Source organism: Pinus tabuliformis, chromosome 9 (assembly GCF_031772625.1).
Source record: "Pinus tabuliformis cultivar Carrire ecotype Pingquan chromosome 9, CPIR1, whole genome shotgun sequence".
Classification (NCBI taxonomy): Eukaryota; Viridiplantae; Streptophyta; class Pinopsida; order Pinales; family Pinaceae; genus Pinus; species Pinus tabuliformis.
The window spans coordinates 1702970336-1702995822 of NC_142307.1; the positions used below are offsets into that span (position 1 = coordinate 1702970336).

At 38.6% G+C, this 25487-nt stretch overlaps 1 long non-coding RNA gene across 1 annotated transcript in view; it reads right to left on the bottom strand.

The window, feature by feature from the left end:
- Positions 1–1208: 1208 nt before the first annotated feature.
- LOC149155449 (uncharacterized) overlaps positions 1209–25487 on the bottom strand; it is a 49492-nt gene continuing 25213 nt past the window's right edge. Inside the window, exons 3-9 of the long non-coding RNA XR_016263592.1 lie at positions 8287–8568; positions 8045–8146; positions 7578–7656; positions 7285–7361; positions 6712–7037; positions 6490–6571; positions 1209–1282 (exon numbers count right to left, since the gene is read on the bottom strand). This is a non-coding gene — a long non-coding RNA (uncharacterized LOC149155449). The remainder of the gene's footprint in view (positions 1283–6489; positions 6572–6711; positions 7038–7284; positions 7362–7577; positions 7657–8044; positions 8147–8286; positions 8569–25487) is intronic.

The following is a 25487-nucleotide window of genomic DNA, read 5'->3' on the forward strand; positions in this document are numbered from 1 at the left end:
TTGCCGTACTCTCTATCTAGGATGGCATGGTCCAACCACTTGATCTGGGATCAAGATTTGTGAGGTTTGGGACCTCTGGACTGATTATGTCAGTCGGGGAATGATGTCTTTGTGACTGACCCACTTCTGTTCTGAAATAAAGAAGCCAGCAAAGCAAGTTTCGGCGGGATGACTCACGATGTTAATTGCACTAATAGATGGAGTTCTCCCTAGTTGAGAGGGAGTGTTAAATTTGGACAACTAGGTCCAAACTCCATGTTCTGATGCTCAGATTAAGAGGCTAATATTTTTGTTAGATTCCTCTTTCTGAGAGGTGTAAAATCCATATAAAAATAGTCTTAATCCGATGAGCAGAACTTATATTTTGAATTTATTATTCTTAATAAATTATATGTGCAAAGGTCAGCCAGTTTTGTAAAGTAGGCTCACATGCCCAACAGATGTGTCACACACCCTCATTGATGGATATATATATACAAGAAAAGTTGGAGAGAATTCGATCACAAAAAAGAAACAACTCACATCTTCCTCTCTCATCCTAAAAAGTACGAGCTACCCGGAGGACGAATTTCAGCCACACGTGGGAAGGACGAAGAGGATTTTTCTGCTGCTAGGGTTTCGCTGAAGTTTGACCAGCGTTGACTTTGGTCAACGCTTGGTCCAAACAAGCTGAAAACTTGTGGGAGGTTCGATTTTTGAAGGCCATACTACCTGGCACAAAAATCGAGGTCAAAGGGTTGACCGTTTTGCTGCTGCGTTAACTTTTAGCTTGCTGCCCCTGCGTTGACTTTTCAGGACAGCGTTGACTTTTGTAGAACTGACTTGGGTTGACTCATCTACTGGTTGGAGGGTTGTTGTGACACATGCTGGGCTGGCTGACCAAAGGAGACTTTGCTGGTTGAAACATCCTGTTGACCGCCGAAACAAACACATACATTTTTCTTGTTTCTGATTTGTCTTCTGTAAGATCTGCTTATATGTTCTATCTGCATTTTGCTTATCTACTTGTATGATTGCTGTGAGAAAAGTGAAATTGCTCTTAGCATAGAACATCTACAAAACTTTACATTATCTCTATTGCAGTGTCCTCTCTTCCTCTCCTCAACTGAAAGGGAAAAAAAGTTGGGTGAATAAGGTTAAAATATAAACACAGTAATTGGTAAACAAATTTCAAAACCAATAGTTATTCATAATAGGAAACATACCTCTTCTAGAGTTTGTTATATAATGATAGACACTCCATTCTATATTCCACTTACTCGTACTAAACAGAACAAGCCATCTACAATACATACATAATAAAGATATTAGAATCATTATACATGTTAAACTGGAGGGTTGAAAGTAATAATCATTCATAACATTAAACATTCTTGTTTTCAAGTTCTGTTATATAAAGGGGGATAATCCTTTATGTATTTCACGTATTTCTGCCCACTGGAATCAACCATCTACAATAGATACACAATAAAATGGTAAAATTCTAATAAAAGTCAAACTAGAGTTGAAGGGATGAAAACTTGTCATCCAACATAATTCCAGTCCATTTATATTCCATGCTATATCTAAAAATATATAAATCTTCTAAACAAGATGTAATCCTACTAGGAATACGGAAATCAATGTTATCATAACAGATGATTCTTTTCTTGAGAGGGATCTAAACATATTTAAACATATTGAACACCCAAAATCCAAGGGGCCACAATGCAATAGTGTTGTCTATAAGCACAATGAAGGGTCGGTATGCTTGCTTGCTCGACCTTCCCATCCTCCTCTCTAGGGCATGTTGTGTGGGGTTGTGTTTGTGATGTGGAGCAAGAAAGCATATAAATTTAAACATACCATTTGATGTATATGTCAAACCACTAATTGAGTGGTACTACCCGAGAACCACGCTAAAAGGAGAAAATGTTGAGCAAATGAATAATAATAACACTATTTTGTTGGAAACCAACATGACTCACCCATCCTCTGCATTGCATCTACAATGCCAAGGGCATCTTCTCTACTCAACCCAACCAAAAGTACAATTGTAGTCACACACTGCACAAAGTAATATTAATTACGGTATCACAAATAAATAAACCACAAGAGCTTAAATAACATACATATAGAGCGATGAATTAACCATACACATATCAGCCCTCCCTTGGCTAATATTATAGTTGTGACAATCATGAACAATAAGCCCGAAACATGTAAATCCTAGTATATATTTTCCATTTGTTTCATATCAAAGTTCTGGAAAAAGTCTTGAACCTCACACCCATGAACAAGATCATATTACCTCGAAACCATGACAAAATGATAAATCATTGTGCAAACAACAAAATATTTCAGCTATTAAAGGACAAAAGTATTTTGTAAGAAAAAGGTATGTCTCACCCATCGTTTATGCCATGTTTGTCGAATGTTTAGTGCATCTTCACCACTTCACCTTTGTAGATTATACAATTGTAGTTCTTCACTACATAAAGAAGATATATATAGTTGATTATGAGAGCATCGGTAAAACATATAATAAATTGAATAGCAAACTAATGAAGCCACAAATTAGCAAAAGTTTCTTTTACCTGAAGTGCATTGCATATAGGTATGTTGACTCACCTTCATTTATGAACAATAATCTACATTTTTCTTGTCAACTTCATTTCCGTTTCCACAACCAACAAACAAAACCAAGACCAAAGTTCTGGAAAATGTCTTGAATCTCACACCCATGAACAAGATCATACTACCTCAAAACCATGAAAAAATGATAAATCATTGTGCAAACAACAAAATATTTCAGCGTATTAAAGGAGAAAAGAATTTTATAGGAGAAAAGTACATCTCACCCATCCTTTAGGTCATGTTTGTAGAATGTTTATTGCATCTTCAACACTTCACTTTTGTAGACTATACAATTGTTGTTCTTCACTACATAAAGAAGATATATATAGTTGATTATGAGAGCATCGATAAAACATATAATAAATTGAATAGCAAACAAATGAAGCCACAAATTAGCAAAAGATTTTTTTAACAAAAGTGCATTGCATATAGGTATGTTGACTCACCTTCATTTATGAACAATAATCTCCATTTTCCTTGTCTGCTTCGTTTCTATTTCCACACCCAACAAACAAAACAAGGACCGAAGTATAAAAAATGTGAAAAAAAAAAGGAAAACGAGTACAACACACCCAAAAAAACAAAAGCTAAACCCAAATACAAAAAACAATAAAAAAAAAAAAAGGAAAACAAGTACAACACAAAGCATGGCCATGCTCAAACTCAACAAAACATGTAAACAAGAACAAAGGAAAATTTGCAAACATCCCCTCTGCACATCATTTCTCCTACAATGTGATCTCCTCTGCTGAAAAGTGGGCTGAAAAAGGTTAAAATGCACACAGTTAGTAATGGTAAACATGTTTAAAAACCAATAATTATACATAATAGGAAATGCACCTCCCCTAGAGTTTGTTTTATAACGATGGACACTCTCTTTTGTATTCCATTTGCTAGTGCTCATCACAACAAGCCATCTAAAACAGATAGAAAATAAGATATTACAATCATTATATAAGTTAAACTGGAGAGTTGAATGCAATAATTAATCATAATAACAAATAAACCTTTCTTTGACATTGTTATATAAAAGGGGAGAGCCCATTTTCTATTGCACGAATTCATGCCCGCTGGAACAAGCCATCTGCAATAGATACAAAAAAAATATTAGATTTCTAAAATACATTAAACTAGAGAAAGTTTGAATTCATGAACTTGTCATGCAACTTAGTCTGAGTCTAGTTATCTTCCATGCTATACCTCAAGAAAATACAGATTTTCTAAACTAGATGTACTTCTACTAGGAATAATACAATGTTTTCATAACAAGTGATCTTTTTGAGAAAATGAAAACAACATGACTCACCCATCCCCTATGTTGCATCCGCATTGCCTAAGGTATCTTCTCCACTAAACCATCCCAAACACTACAATTGTAGTCACTCACTACACAAATCAATATTATGTATGAGATCACGAATAAACCATGAGAGAAATTAAATATTAGGCGCTATATTTGTAGTCACTCACGGCACAAGGTAATATTATATATGAGATCATAAATAAACCACGAGAGAAGTTGAATAACAATTATACAAACCAATGAATTAACCATACACATACTTGCTTTCCCTTGGCTAACATTATAGCACCAACAAGCATGAACAATAAGCTCTAAAAATGTGAAACCAAATGTAACTTTTCCCTTTATTTCGTATCAAAGTTCTCGGAAAATCTCAAACCTCACACCCATTAACAAGATCATACTACCCTGAACCCACGAAAAAGCATAAACCGTTGCATAAACAACAAATATTTCAGTGGCTTAAAGCACAATATTATCATACAAGAAAAAATAATGGCTCACCGATTGTTCATGCTGCTTTTGTAGAATGTCTAGGGTATCTTCACCACTTGACCTTCATGGACTATACAGTTGTAGTCACTTGCTACACAAAGTAGATCAATATAGTTGAGTATGAGACCACATATAAAACATATGTTAAATTGAAAAACAAGTAAATCGTGTCACAAATGAGTGAAAGATAAGAGTGAGTGAAGCGCATTATGTATAGTTAAGGTGATTCACCTTCATTTATGAATGATAACCTCCATCTCATCACTTTCATTTTCACTCCCTGCTCCCTTTCCTTCCTTTCGCACACCCAACAAATAAAACTAAATACCAAACTACAAGAAATGAGAAAAAAATACAAAACAAAGGAAAATGAGTACCACACAAAGCATGGCCATTTTCTAACTCGACAAAAACAAAACATGTAGGCAACAACAAATAAAAAATTACAAACTTCCCCTTTGCACATTATCTCCACTGCAATGTCCTCTCCTCCACTACAAAGAAAAAAAAAATGGGTGAATAAGGTTAAAATATAGACACTAATATTAACCATAAGCAAACTCCAAAACCAATATTTATTCATAATAATAAACCTACCTCCTCTAGAGTTTTCTATATAATGATAGACACTTCATTTTATATTCCACTTACTCGTGCTCACTAAAACAAGCCATCTACAACAGATACATAATAAAGATATTAGAATCATTATACAAGTTAAACTGGAGGGTTGAATGCAATAATCAATCATAATATGAAACATTCTTGCCTTCGAGTTCTATTATATAAAGAGGGATAATCCATTTTGTATTTCACGTATTTGTGCCCACTAGAATCAACCATCTGCAGTAGATACATAATAAAATATTAGAATTCTAATAAAATTTAAACTCGACAGTTGAAGGGATGAACTTGTCATCCAACTTAATTCCGATCCATTTATATTCCATGCTGTATCTCAAAATATATAAATCTTCTAAAAAAGATGTAATTCTACTAGGAATAAGGAAATCAATGTTATCCTAATAGATGATTCTTTTTGTGAGAGGGATCTAAACATATTTAAACATATTGAACACCCAAAATCATAAGGGCCACAAGGCAATAGTGTTGTCTATTAGCACAATAGTTGATTGGTTGAAGGGTCGGTATGCTCAACCTTGGTCGACCTTGCCATCCTCCTCTCCAAGCCACAATGTGTGGGGTTGTGTGCGATGTGGAGCAAGAAAGCATATAAATTTAAACATACCATTTGATGTATATGTCAAACCACTAATTAAGTGGTACTACCCCAAAACCATGCTAGAAGGAGAAAACATCGAGCAAACAAATAATAATAACACCATTTTGATGGAAAACAATGTGACTCACCCATCCTCTGCGCTGCATCTACAATGCCTAGGGTATCTTCCCCACTCAACCCTCCTAGACAGTACAATTGTAATCAATCAGTGCACAAAGTAATATTATATATGATATCACAAATAAACCACAAGAGCTTAAATAGCATACATATAGAGCGATGAATTAACCATACACATACATGCCCTCGCTTTGCTAATATTATTGCTGTGACAATCATGAAAAATAAGCCCTGAACATGTAAATACTAGTATAACTTTTCCATTTGTTTCATATCAAAGTTCTGGAAAAAGTCTTGAACCTCACACCCATGAACAAGATCATACTACCTCGAAACCATGATAAAAAGAAAATATTTCAGCTATTCAAGGAAAAATGTATTTTGTAGGAAAAAAGTATTTCTCACCCATCGTATGTGCCACGTTTGTAGAATATTTGGTGCATCTTCACCATTTCTCCTCTGTAGATTATACAATTGTAGTTCTTCACTACATAAAGAAGATATATATAGTTGATTATGAGAGCATCAATAAAACATATAATAAATTGAATAGCAAACAAATGAAGCCACAAAGTAGCAAAAGTTTCTTTTAACTGAAGTGCATTGCATAGAGGTATGTTGACTCACCTTTATTTATGAACAATAATCTACATTTTTCTTGTCTACTTCATTTTCGTTTCCACGTATTTTGTAGGAGAAAAGTAGGTCTCACCCATCCTTTATGCCATGTTTGTAGAATGTTTATTGCATCTTCACCACTTCACTTTTGTAAAATATACAATTGTAGTTCTTCACTAGATAAAGAAGATATATATAGTTGATTATGAGAGCATCGATAAAACATATAATAAATTCGATAGCAAACAAATGAAGCCACAAATTAGCAAAAGATTATTTTAACTGAAGTGCATTGCATATAGGTATGTTGACTCACCTTCATTTATGAACAATAATCTCAGTTTCCCATGTCTGAATGATTTCTGTTTCCACACCCAACAAACAAAACCAAGACCAAAGTACAAAAAATGTGCAAAAAAAGGAAAACAAGTACAACACACCCAAAAAAATGAAACCTAAACCAAACTACAAAAAACAAAAAAATAAAAGCAAAACAAAGGAAAACAAGTACAGCACAAAGCATGGCCATGCTCAAATTCAACAAAACATGCAAACAAGAACAAAGGAAAAATTGCAAACATCCCCTTTGCACATCATCTCTCCTACAATGTGCTCTCCTCCTCTGAAAGGAAAAAAAGTGGGCTGAAAAAGGTTAAAATGCACACAGTTAGTAATGGTAAGCATGATTAAAAACCATTAATTATACATAAAAGGAAATCCACCTCCCCTAGAGTTTGTTTTATAACAATGGACACTCTCTTTTGTATTCCATTTGCTAGTGCTCATCACAACAAGCAATATAAAACAGATAGAAAATAAGATATTACAATCATTATATAAGTTAAACTGGAGAGTTGAATGCAATAATTAATCATAATAACAAATACACCTTTCTTTGACATTGTTATATAAAAGGGGAGAGCCCATTTTGTATTGCACGAATTAATGCGCGCTGGAACAAGCCATCTACAATAGATACAAAAAAATATTAGATTTCTAAAATACGTTCAATGAGAGAGTTTGAATTCATGAACTTGTCATGCAACTTAGTCTAATTCTAGTTATCTTCCATGCTATACCTCAAGAAAATATAGATTTTCTAAACTAGATGTACTTCTACGAGGAATAATACAATATTTTCATAAGAGGTGATCTTTTTGAGAAAATGAAAACATGACTCACCCATTCCCTATGTTGCATCCACATTGCTAAGGTATCTTCTCCACTAAACCATCCCAAACACTACAACTGTAGTTACTCACTACACAAATCAATATTATGTATGAGATCACGAATTAAATATTACGCAATATATTTGTAGTCACTCACGGCACAAAGTAATATTATATATGAGATCATAAATAAACCATGAGAGAAACTGAATAACAATTACACAAAGCAATGAATTAACCATACACATACTTGCTTGCCATTGGCTAACATTATAGCACCAACAAGCATGAACAATAATCTCTAAAAATGTGAAACCAAATGTAACTTTTCCCACTATTTCGTATCAAAGTTCTCAAAAAATCTCAAACCTCACATCCATTAACAAGATCATACTACCCTAAAGAGCCATGAAAAAAGGATAAATCGTTGCATAAACAACAAATATTTCAATGGCTTAAAGCACAATATTATCATACAAGAAAAAATTATGGATCACCAATTGTTCGTGCTGCTTTTGTAGAATGTCTAGGGTATCTTCACCACTTGACCTTCATGGACTATAAAGTTGTAGTCACTTGCTACACAAAGCAGATCAATATAGTTGAGTATGAGACCACATATAAAACACATGATAAATTGAAAAACAAGTAAATGGTGTCACAAATGAGCTAAAGATAATAGTTAGTGAAGTGCATTATGTATAGTTAAGGTGACTCACCTTCATTTATGAATGATAACCTCCATCTCATCACTTTCATTTTCTCTCCTTTCTCTATTTCTCTCCCTTCGCTCCATTTCTCTCCTTTCGCACACCCAACGAATAAAACCAAATACCAAACTACAAGAAATCGGAAAAAAATACAAAACAAAGGAAAATTAGTACAACACAAAGCATGGCCATGTTCAAACTCAACAAAAACAAAACATGTAGGCAACAACAAATAAAAAATTACAAACTTCCCCTTTGCACATTATCTCTACTGCAATGTCCTCTCCTCCACTACAAGGAAAACAAAACAATGGGGTGAATAAGGTTAAAATATAGATACAAATAGTAACGGTAAGCAAACTCCAAATCCAATTGTTATTCATAATAAGAAGCATATCTCCTCTAGAGTTTGCTATATAATGATAGACACTTCATTTTATATTCCACTTACTTGTGCTCACTAAAACAAGCCATCTACAACAGATACATAATAAAGATATTAGAATCATTATACAAGTTAAAGTGGGGGGTTGAATGCAATAAAAAATGATAGTATGAAACATTCTTGCCTTCGAGTTCTGTTTATAAAGAGGGATAATCCATGTTGTATTTCACGTATTTGTGCCCACTAGAATCAACCATCTACAATAGATACACAATAAAATATTAGAATTCTAATAAAAGTTAAACTCAACAGTTGAAGGGATGAACTTGTCATCCAACTTAATTCCAGTCCATTTATATTCCATGCTATATCTCAAAATATATAAATCTTCTAAAAAAGATGTAATTCTACTAGGAATAAGGAAATCAATGTTATCCTAAGAGATGATTCTTTTTGTCAGAGGGATCTAAACATATTTAAATATATTGAACACCCAAAATCATAAGGGGCACATGGTAATAGTGTTGTCTATTAGAACAATGGTTGATTGGTTGAAGGGTCGGTATGCTTGCTTGCTCGACCTTCCCATCCTCCTCTCTAGGCCACAATGTGCAATAATAACATCCCTTGGTGGCAAGCCCACCAAGATAGCTCAATAATATAAAAATAAGCCTCTCATCAATGCAAAATAGTAAACATAATGAGTCGTTGGGCCATTGAGAAGGCCTAGTGGAGTCCAACGTGTGCCAAGGTGAGAGAATAGACTCCAAACATGGTGAATGAGGGGTTGGCCCTTAACATCCAAGCAAGTCTCATGTGGTGTCCCCAAGTGGGTGTGGGGGCATAATGACATCCTCATGGTTCTCCAAGTGGATTGATAATGCCTGTAAACCGTATCTTTGTCTCCCGCAGTGAAACACATTTTCATCTGGACCCTGGAACCTCTGCCAAGTGTGTGGTACAAGTGTGAAGTCAGTTGGGCATGGTGATCCACGTGCATCATCCTCATCCAAAAGGTGGAACACAAGTAATCACTGAATGGTATTGGGATTCATGAAGTTCTCTCTTCTATGGTGGAGGCCCATGGCTCTCTACACTCACCCTACAAGTGTCAATGTGGCCCTCTGGAGGGTTTGGACCCCGTATAGGGAGACCAAACCCAAAATGGAGACCCACCTGCAATCCTGCATAAGATCCAATGCGTCCCCTTGCCCTCCAATACAACAAATCATTAGAGTAATCAAGTAAAAGAGCTTACAAATCATGGAATCAAATGGACATTTCATGGTGGCATGCCCTTCCATAGTGGGCTTTGGCATGTATATGTGTCTCCAAGCTCAATAAGGGGGTTAAACAAGGACCCTATTAGGTGGTTTCGGCTTTTAAAGAGGGTAACATGTCCATGGTACATCCGTCAAGTGGTAGGTGGCATGTGATATAATGATGGGATGGAGTGGGGATCAGGGGAAGGATTTAAGCCACATGCCATGGTACATGGGTAGCTATAATAGGGGAAGGCCACACTTGGGTATATGAGTGTAGGAGGGAGCAATCGTGGTACATAAGTTACTTCGACCTTTTTTTTTCCACCCTTCTTCATATGCCTTTTGGTTTTGATTGATTTTTCTTCATAATTGCTTCGGGCTCCAGGGGATGAGACCATGATGTGTAGGATATAGCAGTAGATACCCGCTTTAAGGTGGGGCAGTTCATTGCCCACCAGGGGTTGGGACAATCATGGGTTCCTTAATGTGGAGGGGGGGGTTCATCTTTGACACATAGGAACTAGGGTGATGGCCATAGATAAGGGGTAGAGCTCATGTTTGGCTTTTTCCCACGTGCTAAATTTGTATGTCCCGACCATCTTTTGTATTTTGTGGTAGATTTTGTGTTAAGAGTGGCCAAATTATGCTTTTTCCTTTCTTTTTAGCTGCATCAACCTCCAGGACATTGTTCTAGGCCCGACCCAAAGTGTGGACAAGGGGAGGGGGAAGCTAACCCTTTATGGACCCAGTGGACAAATGTGGACCCAAATGTATATAGTGTCGGGAAGTGGGACCACGCAACCCAAATCAAGATTTCCCATGTAGTGTTAGCTCTAAAGCTAATAGCAAGTAAAGGAGATCACATGGGACTAAGATACAAGGCTAACCACCAAATCGGGCAGAGGAGACAAGAGTACAGACCTAGCCCACTCTTTCCGTCGAATCCCCACACCAATCCATGCCCAAAAGCGTCCATGATAAGTAAAAAAAAGTAATCAACTATACCAATGAAAAGCCATACCTTCAGGGTCGGGAGGCCCACCTTCAAACATATGATCATAATAGATGGGCGGAGGACCACGTGGTTGGCCTAGGTGGCAAAGATAGTGGCACATCGAGCTATCTAGTGGCTACAAGGAGTTGTTGGCTACCGACTGAGGACCATCTAGGAGAATTTTTTCTCCTATGGATACTACCCACTGATTGTGAGTAACAGGCACTACGAAATGATTTCGTAGCGCTCTAAAAAACTCTGTATTTCGGATTTTGGGAAGGTGAAACGATCCGGCCTTGTCCTAAATGACTTCCCACAGCCTTAAATTGCATCTTGACACAAAGAATGACTTCATACACCTTCCTTCACCTCTTCTCCAAGGTTAACTCGAATTTACTAGACAAGGACAAATCTCAATGGGTTTTGACAACATTCAACAAAACAGGGTGCTCTATTTTGTTCTACAACAGCGCTCAATCACTAACAGAAATTCATGCAGCCACTATTCCAGGGCGTGCTTACGCATTTTTTTACAGACTTTACAACGGGAATCCAAAAAAGACAAAATGGGCAATTGCACCATACAACTTTGCCATTCGAAAATCAGTCAAAGAGGCATTTTAATAGTGTTTCCAAAACATAATGCTATGTTCTACAGTAATAGTATTTAGTTGTTGTAAATCTCACACAAACACTATGTCAGAACATAGGGAACACTTTCCCATGGGGATTTGAACCAAAATACAAAAGAACCGTGCACAACTACACAACGGTTGAGGCCACAATATTCAAGTTTCCTTTCAATATGATCTCAGCATACAATATACTAGCACCAACAACATATCAATAGCAGGTACTCAGCTATCCATGACAATATAAGGCCCAATAACAGTATACCATCAATACATAGCATCTACAACCACTACGCTTCTCAACACATTCAGATTCTTAACATAAATCGACTCAACAAGTGCAGACAAACAACTTCATTAACAATATACAGACAGAAAAACAAACACAGAGGAATATGAACATGTTGCTCATTAACCAAATTCAAATATACATTCAACTAGCCAAATATACAATGTGGGCATGTGCAGCCTAGGCCTCTCGACCTCTGCCTCTTCTCCTCGCGCTGGAGCTTCTCTTCTTCTCTCTTCCTCTTTTGCCTTTGTTGCACTGCTCTTCTCAAACACTCTTCCTCTTTAAAAATAAAGCTAACATGGGACAACCAAGAGTCACAAGATGAATCGTTTCCCCTTCTCCACAAAATAAGGGAAACTGAAACTACATTTACATTAGGAAATAATTCCTCCAATTTATTCTAAAAACAAAACTCACTTCTTAATGTAAATATCTACAATTTCTTACAAAAACATTTAAATTTCTCCTAGCATCATCATGTGACCATCCCATCACATTAGCAAGCTTTGGTCCAGTCTTCATCAAATTTAGTCCTCCATCTATGCACTTGCATCAATGCCTGAGACATAAAGATTAGCACCTGGGCAAAAGCCTAGCATGAGCTCTAACTACCTCATATGGCCATCACCCGATTCCTGAGCACATGACGCTCCATTAAATTAAAGAGGAACCGTTACATGTCCCAACACCAATTAGCGATAAACTAACTCATCTTAAAGGGCTAATGAAACTATTATATCATACAAAGCAAGCTCTAACCCTTGAGCTATAAGCGGTAATACAAGGAATAATCAAGAAGAAGTAAAAGGCATACTATAGGGGTGGAAAAATCAGGCGAGCCAGTAACTTATGCATCCAAGAATGCTCCCTCCTCACATCTATACACTCAAGATGCGAACACCCCCATTAGTTGGTTCTTTTGACCATGAAACTTGACCGTGAAGTCTTCTACCCTCCATTGCCACATTATTATACACTAACACCTATGAATTGAAGGGCAGACCAAGGAAATGCCACTTCCCCTTAGGGGCTGGAAGAACCTAATAGGGTTGACCATTAGCCAACCCTACCAAGGAAGAAAACATCTTTGTGAGAACTTGGTCGTGATTTCAGAAGGGGATCTCTGTGTTAAGTAATAATATTCCCTTAACATTCAAGTTTGGTTCACTTAAATGCATTATTGATCTTAGTCTCTGATGAATGGTTGCTTTCACTAAAATCATGTTTTCCTTTTTTCAGGTGGTTCACTGCAACGCAATCCTTGGGCAGCCACTCCATAAGCACCCAAGCCCTTCAGAGAAGTACATGGCTAAAGAAAGTGTAGCATCGAGAGACTGGAGCCTGCTAATAGGACTAGCATATGACACATGTGCTAGAGTACCTCCAAGACCCAAGACATTGGTTTACTTTTGCCTGGTTTTGAGGATTCTTCATGATGACACTACTGGACCCAATATGCCCCCAAGTTAGCCTTGATGCAACCTGATGGGCGGGAGTTGATTGAGAGCCCAGATGAGGATGGTCTCCCATTAAGAGACTAGGGAGGGCTTGTTGCACCAGATGAAGCCCTAACGTTGGAGAAAAGGAGGCCTTATTTGATAATTGTAGACCCATGGAGACCACTTGATGGTGCCCCAAGTACCCTTGAGACCCCACAGGAAATATTGAGGTGGATTAGAGGGCCATCCCTCAAATTTTGGATCTCCCAGGCATCTTAACACATTTTGACACCTCATCATACTTTGGCATGGCATTTAGAGCATTAATTATGGATGGCGTCAGCATTTAGAGCGGCTACAGCTCGCACTTGTGGGTTATTAGGAGATTTGATCCTCATATAAATGGACAATAGGCTCAAATCATTTTCATCATCAGTTATGGATCAATTGGGCCTCTCTAAAAGACTTCAACCTAGCTAAAATTCACCATGTGTCTTGTGGAGATGTGATCTATTGTGGATTTTTTCTTATGGAGTTATTCTTTGATATTGGAGATGTCATTGTGGAGCAATAATGGATTGGAACATGCATTCTATCTTGTAAGTGTTCCTTATATTTGATATGTCTTTATATTTTGTGGCTATTGCATGGAATGGTTAATTGTATAGGGTTTCTATGTGCATTGTTGAAACAACAATATTATATGCATACCCATTGACTTTGCTCCCTTTTGTTAATATATCTTTCAACTAGCTCTCCTCATTGACTTTGCTCCCTCACAAAAATGATAGCTAGGATTTGGAACCTAGGGTTTCATGTTCCCTTACTCGTTATTAGGGTTTAGTATTTTTCTCAAGAGTAGGCATCTCATAAACTCCATCACCCAAGGTTAAGTCACTGGCCTTCCACATAGATGATCAAAACAAAATCAAGAACATCAAAAATCTATTATTTTTCTCCTCTTCCTAAAACATTGGCCTTGAAAATTTCGAGCCCTAAATCTTTGGCTCTACAATTTTGGCCCTAAAAGTTTTCAGTCCTAAATTTTTGTCCCTAAAATTCCAAGCATTTGAGGCAAGCCACTCGAATTAGGGTTTGAAGCAAAATTGAACTAGGGCTTGGACGTTGAAATGATTTGAAGTCTTTTCACCTTGTTGAGCTTTAGGACATCAAAATGTAGCAATTTGCATGGTTGAAATAGTTTTCCTAGGGCTTAACATTATCAACCCTAGGCAATTCAAGGGCTAGAAAGCCCCAATTCTACACTAAGGCTTCAACTTAGGTTCACTTGAAGGCTTTTTACTCCTTTTGTCGATCATACCAATTTTCATACGCCTTTTCTTGGTATTTTGTGCCAGTGTAAGCTATTATCATTGCTTATCCCTTAAACCCTAGGCCATAAGTAATTTTTGACAAGTCCCTTGGAGAGCACATTATTCCTTGTTTCACTGGATTGGGCCTTGTTCTTAGTCAAACTGCTCTCCTTGAGCCTTTTGTAGGCTACTCCTAAGGTACACTATTCTTTGTCTAGTACGATTGAGCCTTGTCCTTAGTTGGATATCTCAAGTAAGCCTATTCAACCTCATTTATAGGTTCCCTAGAGGGTACACTTCTTAATACATAGAATTGAGCCTTGTTCTTAGTTTGAGTACCCCATCTAAGCCTATTCAATTGTCACCTTTGAACTCCATACAAAGAGTATCCTTTGAGGTTACGCTTCTTATTACATAGAATAGAGCCTTGTTCTTAGTTCAAGTACCTCGTATGAGCCTATTCAATTGTCACCTTTGAATCCTATACAAAGAATATCCTTTAGGTGACCTTAACTGGGAAGTATCCCTTGTGGTGAAAATCCACTAAAGAGTCTTAATTTTACTAGTATTGATTCATTGGTCAGAATTGTTGTTGAAAAGGGGTAAGAGCTTGTGTAGTTCTAGACTAAGTTTGAGGCATATAGAAGCCGGTCATAGGGCAGACCAAGGACGTGATTTTGCATGATTGCAATTTTAGTGATGATGATGCAATAAAACAACAGTTGATCAGCAGCAATAATTGAGAAAGAGGATAGTGACAAGATTGTATAATTGTTGAGTTTGTTCAGAGTTGTCGTAATTTGGTCACTATCCTTAGTATGGCAGCCCAAAATTCTTGTTCTATTTTTTATTATTAAGGGTGGTTGGGTGGTGCTAGGCAAGGAAGTTGTAGATTCGTTCAGGAGGTTGTCGCCTTCTTCCAATGGGCGTTGGTAAATAATCAGGGGGTGTAGCTCCTTCCAGTAGTGGTTGATGAAACTGGAAATTCTAGCTTCCTTCAAGATATAAATAAATTTTTAATATAGATCTTGTGTAGCTTTGAAGTGACGTGTTTGGTTAATGTTTTGTGGCACTAAATTGTAAGAAAAAAGTAAAATACTAATTCACCCCCCCCCTCCCCGCCAGTATTTCCAATAGAAGCAAACTCCACCCTTTTCATAGATGTTAAGTCGGATGAACTTTCCAAAGACTTTGAAATAGTTGATCTCACAAATTCCCTAGAGATTAACATTTGTGATTTTCTGCATATCGAAGAAGGGAAGTGGGATATGAGTAGCAATCATTTTGATAAGGATCCTATTTATGATATTGATGATGATGTCAACAATGACCTTGTCCTCTCTTGCACTTATATAATCAGGAAGGTATGATTGTTGATGTATTTGAGCCATCATTAGATCTTTCTGATGTCGTCCCTCAGTCACATTCAAGTCCCATAAATTTTGAACATGATGAGCTAGCATTGATTGACCCTTTTGAATTTGATTGTTGTGACAAGCAACCTGGTTGTCAAGATCTTGTCCACCAACCAACTCCCTCACTAATACACTCCCAACATGTCCCGAAGGACATCAATGAGAGTTGTATGCTTGAGATAGCTATTGGGCAAAAGTTCATGAAATTGATTACCGATTACTCCATACTTAGGTTGCAAGAAAGGATTAGCAGCAATTAGCAAAATTTGGATTCCCCTTTCTCATCCTCTGCCCTCTCTTATGGTAGCTAAACTAATCCATGGACATTTTATTTTCCCACCTCCCACCCATGTGACTCAATATGTGAGTTCTATGATATTGATGATTGTGATGTTTTCTTGTTCTATCTCATGATTAGCCATAGGGTCATGAGGTGTGATATTGATCTAATGATATGTTGCATATATTGGTTATATAACTATACTTAGCTCATGCATTGCATGCTAGCATAGGTTAGAGTAGTTGCATTGCATATTATCAAAGCTTTCTAATATCATGCATTTTCATATTATGTTTTCATCATAGAATAGATTGCATTTAGAATAGACTTTATTTTCTGTATGGATTTTTTATCATCATATAAAACATGGGCGATACCCTACACCCAGCGCACATGCTCCCAGACAAGCTGATTTGAATGCGCAAGGTACAGGTCTACGAGCCCAGAGATTGTTGGAGTTCTCATGAACTCCCTGTTCGAGCATACGAATCATGCACTCTACGATGAACTCATGTCATCAAGTTGGAGCTAGATGTTACCCACTAAAATGGGTGACCCCATAGAAATAGATTTTCCTATTGATTTTCTAGTAAGTAGATAGACTAGAACAATTTTCAATCTAATAACTACTTCCACTGATGCATTTTAACTTCTTATAACATTCAAACCATCAAGCAATTCTACTTAGAAAATTTCAACCATTAAAATCAGTAGAGCGGTAGAGATCGCGGTGAAACAATAATATAAGAGGCACAGGAATTTCTTGGGACAAAACCCCACAAGTGGGAAAACCTAGTAATTCTTTCTTTATGAGAGAATGTTCAATTCAACGAATTTTGTACATCTGATTTATTCAGTCAAAATAGAATTATTCAACCAGATATATAGGCATAAATTGACTAATAAGATAACCTCCCACAAGTGCCAAGCCAATCCTTCAATATGCCAAGACAAACTTCCTCAAATCTGGTCTCCAAGAGGGCCTCTTCCTCAGCCTCATAATTTCGGATCACCACATAATTACAACATCAAAACTTTGCATCCTTTCACGTATGATGAGCCTGAAAACTTTGCATGATGATGAGCCATAGAACTTCATACAAATCCACAGACTTTGCATGAGTATAGACCCTAGAAATTTGTATATCACAAAGACAAATCTCTGCATATCGCAAAGACAATGAGATGATTCGAAGTGCCTTTTGGTGGAGTGATCACCTATATATAATCTCCAAGAGCGGTCAAATGGGTGCCTCCAAGCAACCAAACCAACTTGATCTAAGAAGGTTGACTTGGACGCTTGGGTAAATATAAATTCAAGTTTTCTCTTTTGATTTTATTGATGAAAATAACGACCAAAGCTACCATTTTCCAACATTTCTTTCTACATTTGACAACCAATCGGTAAACCAAACAGCCTGCAACCCCTGTCAGCCACCATTAGATGACGATATGACATCTTCCTCCGCCATTTGCATCATCCATATGCTTCTCACCATCCAACATTAACATTTGGATGAAGGTGGACTAATAATCAAAAGGTACTTTGATCATTTTGCAATCGGGTGCTTATACTTGTTTGTTTTAGGCATTTAGTATGGATAACGAGGTGATTTGGAAGATTGATATACCTTGATCGTAATTTTGTTGTCTCACCTTACCCAAAGGTTGGTTGGCTTTCAAATGTAGGAGAAAATTTTTCTCCTATGGGGTTATCCATTTTGGTGGGTAACAAGACCCTCTTTCCCTAACTAAGATTGTTAACTTGTTCATCATAGCCATTTTCCCTTGCATCAACTAATTAGTAATCTTATCAAATTTTGGGCAAAGACTTGCGATGTGGGATCAACCTGGGTACTCGACTTAGCATTAAACACCAATTTGGCTCTGGGTATGAAAGAAATCACTCTTAGATGAGGTCAGATTACATTCTATAGTTACAAAAAAAGCCTTGGCTTGCTCAATGGTTTGAGAGACTTTATCCTTTAGTCCATAAGATATATATCAAGAAAAGCATCCACATAAGGCAATGGTAGTTTGATCAGTAGGCTTATACAAGTTAGGCACTTCTTTGAGCAATTTATCGAACCTTTAAGTGAAATCCTTAACACTTTCATTATTGGTTTTTTTGCTTCCTAGAACTTAGCCAAGAGTTGCATGCCTTCCTTCATTGTGACCCATATCTTGTTAAGTGCTTCATGGAGTTGGTCCTAGTTCTTAAGGCTTCCTGCAAGAAAATCTAGGTACCAATCTCTCGCATTCCCTTCTAAGGATAAGGAAAACAACATCATGACTATTTCCCATTCTTCAATTAGCCTTCCATCAACACGCTAGTAAAACTCACGCATATGTTTCTCAATTGCGATTGCATCAGTCCCATTGAACTTAGGCAACCATTCATCATACTTTTCAGGAAATTTATGACAAGTATCTAGGAAGTCACAAATATCCAAGGACTTGAATGTAGCATTAAGCAATGGTGTGGTTGTTATGGTTGAGGTAGGAGAACTACCAAAGAGGTTCGTGACTATAGGGGAAATTATGGAGGAAAACAAAGAGGCAATGGTCTTACAAGTAGTTCTTCTCTTTGTAGGAGCAATGGCTCCTTTGGACCTATTACTAGAGGATAAGGAAGGGAAACTAGCTACAGGAGTCTCCAGACAAGAGGTTCTTGTTCCCTGCCAAAATGGCTAATGCCATAGGAGAAAAAAAATTATCCTATCTTCGACAACCAACCAACCAGCAGCCCTACACATTTACTTATTGATGACGATATGCCAGTTCCTCGACCATCTGCACCAGTCATACACCTCTCAGCATCAAGAATTCCTCTTGGATGAAGGTGGGCTACCACTCACAGGTACTTTGGAAATTTTGCAATCGAGTGCTTTTACTTAATGTTTTGCGCATTTGGTATGGATAAACGGGTGATCTGGATGATTGACCGATCTTAACTGTAAAGTTGTTCTCTCACCTTACAAGGGGGGTTAATCTTTAGCCCTAGTCCACCAGGATCTCTCCTAAGGCCTTAGGGTTATAGGAGGGATACTACATCGAAGACTTGAATTGGAGTAGTGTGCCCATTCCCCTTTACAATACTATTGACGGTGTTGGACTTGCCAACATTCAAGGGATCTCCCCGATATGAAGCCCCAATTAGACCTCACACTATTTGGTGTAGGAATCCCATCCGGTACAATGGCCTAGTTTCCATTTACTTGGTGATTTGCCTTAGCTCTTGTTGTTCAGCATATGAGAGTGTTACATTGGTGTCTTCAAAAAGCGAGGTGAGTGTGCTTGGTCACTGGTGAGTGTGTAATTTAACTGTGTCTAGGTTCTCTTACTTGCAAAAAGGGGAAAGTAAAGTGAGCCTCTAAGTGAAAGGTAATAGTACAACCCAGGAAGAGACACACGCAAACAAGAAGGGTTTGTCCAGCATCCAACAGAATAGTCCACAACGGATGCGGCAATCGTTAAAACTGAAGTACAAGGGAAGACCCATCCACCATCCAGTAGAGTAGTCCACAACGGATGTGATGGTCATTATAACCAGTAAACAAGGAAGGTTTGTCTAGTATCTTATGGAGTAGTCCACAAGGACGAGACAGTAATGATAACCAATACAACACATTCCCAACAAAGTAAGTACTAAAATAACCGAAATAGTTCAACTATCTTAGTACATGTGAAACAAACATGAATTACAAATGCTAAAAAAATAGTCTTACAAACATCTACAAAACATGCATGAAAACGTGTTGGCCTTAACATGCTTCTGTATTAAGCAAAAGTTCCAAGACACATATGTACACCATACATCACTAGCCCCAGTAGTGGGACATTGGAGCCACTCCTCGCTCCTCAAAGAACTGTCTGAAAACTCTCAATGCTTCGTGGGAGGAGCCAAGGTGAAAAGTCCTTGCTCATACAATGGGAGGGGTATATATAGCCAAGGGTGATGCTTGACCCTTGTGACTCTTGGACTACCCTCATGACCGTTCAACTTCCTATGACTTTTCAACTGACATGACTCTTCATATTCTTGTGTGTCCGTTGGACTTTCACTTTACATTACATTTGAGTTACAACAGATATGGCCCATAATAGTGATGTGGCCTTTGACAGCTCATGACACAACTTGACATGACACTGCTGACATGGACTAGCTGGTTGTGGTGGCAATGTCAAGTTGTTGTTGTTGCTAAGTGATGGATGTGTTCTTGGATGTGTTGTCTTTTCTCCTCCGCATGGCTTGATGTTGTGGGGCCTTCAATGATCTTGGTCTTGAAAAGCAGTTGCATGCATGTGTTCCCTTCGCTTGTTCTCGATGAGCTTCTTCTGTCCATCCAACTGCAAGCAAGTCTTCTAGCATGTTTGCTCCTTCTTCATCTCCTTCATCGTCTCACCATGATCTAACAGTGTACATGTTCCTGCAATTCACTCATGACAGGACGACATCAAATCCAAAACCTCCTAGTCTAAGATGCATGCATTGCTATCCATGGACTGGGCCCAAGACAGATGACACACTGGGAAGAGGGCTCAGCAACTACGCATTGTGCAATTGCAGGTGACAGGGAGGGAGATCGGTCACTGAGACTGCGCAGTGCACAGCTCAAGCTTGACTGAGGAACTCTGAGCACAGTCTTCACTGTCGGGAAAAATTGCGCAGAGGCCACTGGGAGGCAGGATTGTGCAGTTGAGATCATCAGTGGCAGCTACAAGATGAGACCCGAGGAGGCAGGTCTGTGCAATTTTTTGAGGGAAGACAGGACAGGGCAGCAGAGGGACCAGATAGGACAGTTTTGCGCAATTTCTGGGAGCAGTGAGTCTCGGCTGAGGGAGGACACTAGGGGACACCTCTGCACAGTTTTGGGAGGCAAAGCAAGCTCAGGTATCTGCGCATTGCGGGGTTCCAGCAGACAGGGAGGAGGCTTGATGACTGATCCTGAGAAATGCGCAGTTCAGGTCAGGCTTGAGGCAACTTCTGCGCAATTCTGGGAAGGAAGGCAAGTTGCTCAACCCCGGGATTGCGCAGTGCAACTGTCCTGGAGGACAGTCTCTGCGCACTGCGCAGTTCCAGGTAGCAGAGTAGCATCACTGAGGGCTGAGACTGCGCAGTGCAGCTCAGTCGGGGTCCGATGAAGTGGGGTTGTCCGGTCAGAAGGATTTTCAGGAAAATGGCTAAGTGTGGGAGGTAAGTGAACTTGTGAGGAACTTGACATTGTGATCACACACTTAGCATACTTCGACGACATGACAACATAGACCACCAGAACAACAAGACAAAGCATTACCCTCTGTGAGATTGTCTAGATCCAAAAGTGACAAGTGCGACACTTGAGATAGACCTTAGGACGACTGTGACGACACTTGTGCGACAGTGCTTACAACTTTGTGTATGAGTGCGACCAATGTTTACATAGCTAGGACAACTCAAACACACAAAGACAAACCTTCGAAATCACCAGAACAAGACCGCAAGCATGATAAAGCAATCAACATGCCAAAAGACGACAGTTGGTCAAACAAGCAAAAGGGGTGAAAAGACTCTAAGGGAGCTCACAAAATGAGCTCAAGTGTTTGCAACCATAAAGAAAAAACCAAGGAAGGCTCTAAAATTTGAGTGCAAGCCAAATTTTGGAGGGTGTTGCACTCAAATTTTAGAGGGTGTTACATCCGCTACAACACGTACTTAACACTTTCCATGTCACATTATTGTCCTTGATATCATCTCTATTCTCAGGTTAACTGTCATTGGTTCATTGGGATTTGGCAATCGCTTATCTACATCCTCAAGTAGGGCCGAAAAACATTTCCCTAGAGGTTGATGCCACTAAAATAATGGAAAAGCATAAGATGGACACAAAGAAAGAAAAAGAAATTTTAAAATGCAAAAGATGGTCGGGACATAAGATATGTTATTTTTGCATTATATCAGTGTGTTTACATTACAATGAGCATAGTGCAGTCTCTCATGTATAATCTAAAATATTTATTTATGTTCTTCGATATATATATATATATATATATATATATATATATATATATAGATATATTAATATATATTTCATGGTGTGGAGTCTTTGTTTGGTTGACTCATGAGTCTTCACTGAATCCCAAGACAAGTTTGGCTCTCCAGTATATACAAGTCTCATCCCAAGTAAAGTCTTGTGACTTGGTAAGTATAGCCTAGTATTGATATTAGGAGAACGCTATATGAAATTCCATACAAAATTTTATGTTGTTGTTACTTGTAAGTCATCATAAGATGCCTATGAACAAGACGGAGTTCTAGTTTGTTATTGTTCTCTTAGGGGATGGCATGTTGAAATTTGGTACCGGAGGACAGGTGGTTCCCTTAGGCTTTGATCTTTGGCCTAAGGAAAAGTGTCCAAAAGAATTTAATTTTTCTCCTAAAGTAACTTTATAATTTTTATAAAGTTAAATCTAATTTAAAAGTGACTTTAAGTGATAAAGTTACTACGTCTAATTTTAAAGTGACTTTTATAAAATCAATGAAAAATTAGAAATGAAAAGTGACTTTGGAAATAAATGACTAAGTGGGTCTTTATTAAAGTGGGGTGAATTAAAAAATAAAAAGTGAGATTTAAATGAGCATTTAATCTCAGCCTTAGATCTCAATCTATTTCAGCGATTGGATTTAGGGATCACCCAAAAGTCAATTGGATCACCCAAAAGTCACTTGGGGTTAGATTAAAGGAGGAAAATGAGAAAAAGGTCATTCATTCTTTCATGAGCAGATTGGGAGAAGGAGAGCAAGAGAGCAAGAGATATTTCTGAGCAGGGAGGAGAAGGAGACAGCAGCTTGGCACACATTCCAAGGCCGCAGTTGAGCAGATTTGTACAGCTGGTTCAGCACACAGTGAAAGGCAGATTTTGGCACGATTTTCGAGGAGTGGTTTGCACAAAAATCGAGCAGTTTGCTGATTTTCCTGCACACAAAACGAGGGCCATACAGCGCATTTATTGCAGTCCGTACAACGCATTTAATGTTGGTCGTATAGCAGCATTTAATGCTGAAAGTGGGCACGAAAATCGAGGAGGCCGTACAACATTTTTTGCTGTCCTGTTTGCTGTAATTTCCAGTTTGCTGTGAGGCATGGGAAAAGAGATAAGTTGTAAATTTGCTTGCTGATTTTTTGTTGAATATTTCTCACTGTGAAAAAGGCAATTTTCATAAATAAAGAAGAGCTCTCAAACTGGTTTTCCCTAAGAGTTGTAGGGGGTTTTTCCAGGGTCAAGTTGACCAAAAAATCTCAGTGTTTAAATGTGTTTTAATGGCTGTTTATTACTGCTGATTTTTATTTCTGCAATTTCCAGCATTCTGTAAAATTTCCAAAATTTGTGTTTTTAGCAATATTTTTTTTTTTCAGCTTGTTAAATGTATGGTTATGGGAAAGGGCATTTAACTACATGGGAGAAATAAGGTGAAACTGAAAACCGGGGTGGGAAAACAGAAATTTCTACATGGTATCAGAGCTTGAGTGCTGAAGGGCAGTTTGGGACAGCAAAAGGAAAAATTACAGCTGCTGATTTTTCACTCAGAAAATTCCAGCAAGCTGATTTTTTCATAAACAGCAGTTTTATCTTTACTACAGCAGTGCTATTTTTCAGTTTTAGGACAGCAGGATGTCATTGGGATTGAGGGTGGAGGATAGGCTGGATGGGCATATAAATTACAGCGTTTGGAAGGAGAGAATGCAGAGTATCTTTGAGGAGGCAGAAGTCTGGGATATCATGGTGCATACCACACAGAACCCTGTTGTTGTGCCTACTGATGCTACTCAGTTGGCTGAGTATAATAAGAAGAACAATAAGGGTAAGAGGCTAATTCTAGACGGAATCAAAGACCATTGCATTCCTCATGTGAGAGGAAAGAGCAATGCCCATGAGATGTGGACAGCATTGTCCAATCTCTACCAGAGTACCAATGAGAACCGGAAGATGGTCCTGAAGGAGAAGCTAAAGAACATTAAGATGGGTAATGATAGTGCAGCTGGATATCTCACAAAGATTACTAATGTGAGAGATGAGTTGGCAGCGATTGGAGAGGCCATTCCACCCACTGAGTTGGTGCGGATTGCAGTGAATGGCCTCCCCCGTTCATGGTTGAACTTTGCTGATAGGGTTTGTGCATGTGAGACCCTTCCCACATGGGAGAGGTTTTGGGATGATTGCATTCAGAAAGAGATCAGGAAAGGTCAGCTTGGGGCAGCCAAGCCAGTTGAGCAGGATGAGGATGTAGCACTGGTGGCAGGAGGCAAGAAAGGCAAAGGGAAGAAGCAGGCTTCCACAAGCAGTGGTGGGGGTAAAGGCAAAGGTAAAGGTAAACAGGGGAACACACAGAAGGACTATTCCAAGGTGAAGTGTTGGAATTGTCAAAAGATGGGACATTATACAGTTGTGTGTCCGGAGAAGAAGAAGAAGAAGGGGAAGAACCAGGACATGGCAGCTTCAGCAGAGATTGAGGACTTTGCAGGTCGTTTTGACCGGGAGTTTGCGTTCACTACGTGTGAGTCCTCTAGTGCAAGATCACCTGCCACACAGGTTCAGAGGGAGCATGCTTTTCCCTCGATTAGCGGAGCATCTTCAGGTATCTGGTATGTGGACAGTGGGGCTTCACGTCACATGACAGGAGTCCGTGAGTACTTCTCAGAGCTTTCAGAGAGTGGCACTGATATAGAGGTAGTACTCGGTGATGACAGAGTTGTTAGAGCAATCGGGGTGGGGACACTAACATTTCAGAGGGAGTCCAAACCTCCCTTGAAAATGTCAGATGTTCTTTATGTGCCAGGGATGAGGAAGAACCTCATATCCGTCTCAGCTTTGGAGGACAGAGGATATGACGTATTGTTCAGGGGAGGACAGGTGTTGATGTATCCCAGGGGCACTCCAGCTGATTCAGCTAGAGTGATAGGTGTACGCCATGCAAAGGTGTACAAGTTTGCATTCCAGCCCCTTTTGGCATTGAGCAATAGTACCAACAGCAGAGCTAGCAGTTTTGAGTTGTGTGAGATTTGGCACCGCAGGATGGGACATATGTATCATGGAGTCTTGAGGACATTGCGGGAGATCACTACAGGTGTGCCAGATTTCAGTACTGATCACTTTGACACTTGCAGAGGTTGTGCGATGGGCAAGTTTGCCAAATCCCCTTTCCCCAGCAGTGAC